This window comes from Penaeus monodon, chromosome 33 (assembly GCF_015228065.2).
Source record: "Penaeus monodon isolate SGIC_2016 chromosome 33, NSTDA_Pmon_1, whole genome shotgun sequence".
NCBI classification, from domain to species: Eukaryota; Metazoa; Arthropoda; class Malacostraca; order Decapoda; family Penaeidae; genus Penaeus; species Penaeus monodon.
The window spans coordinates 31,931,855-31,932,183 of NC_051418.1; positions in this window are offsets into that span (position 1 = coordinate 31,931,855).

Below are 329 nucleotides of genomic sequence, written 5' to 3' on the forward strand. Positions count from 1 at the left end.
CAGGTATGTCATGGTGGTATTTCCATTCTATAATATTTGATCAGTAACTTCCTAAATATCCTGAGACAGTGTAAGTAAGACCCTAGTCATTTTCTGTAGCTCTCATTTTCTTTCTTCATTGCCAAGGAACTTTACATAAAGTCAGGCAGTTAGGACATTCACTTTTCTCATTATTACTACTTAATGTCTCATGAGGATGGTCCACAATGCATATATACATACATTATAAAATTCATTTTCAAAATAGATATTAAAAGTGACAAAACTGTGTAGCTCTTGTATGTAGCATTCCCATAGACTGTGTGTGTGTGGAGGGGTGGGTATGGCTC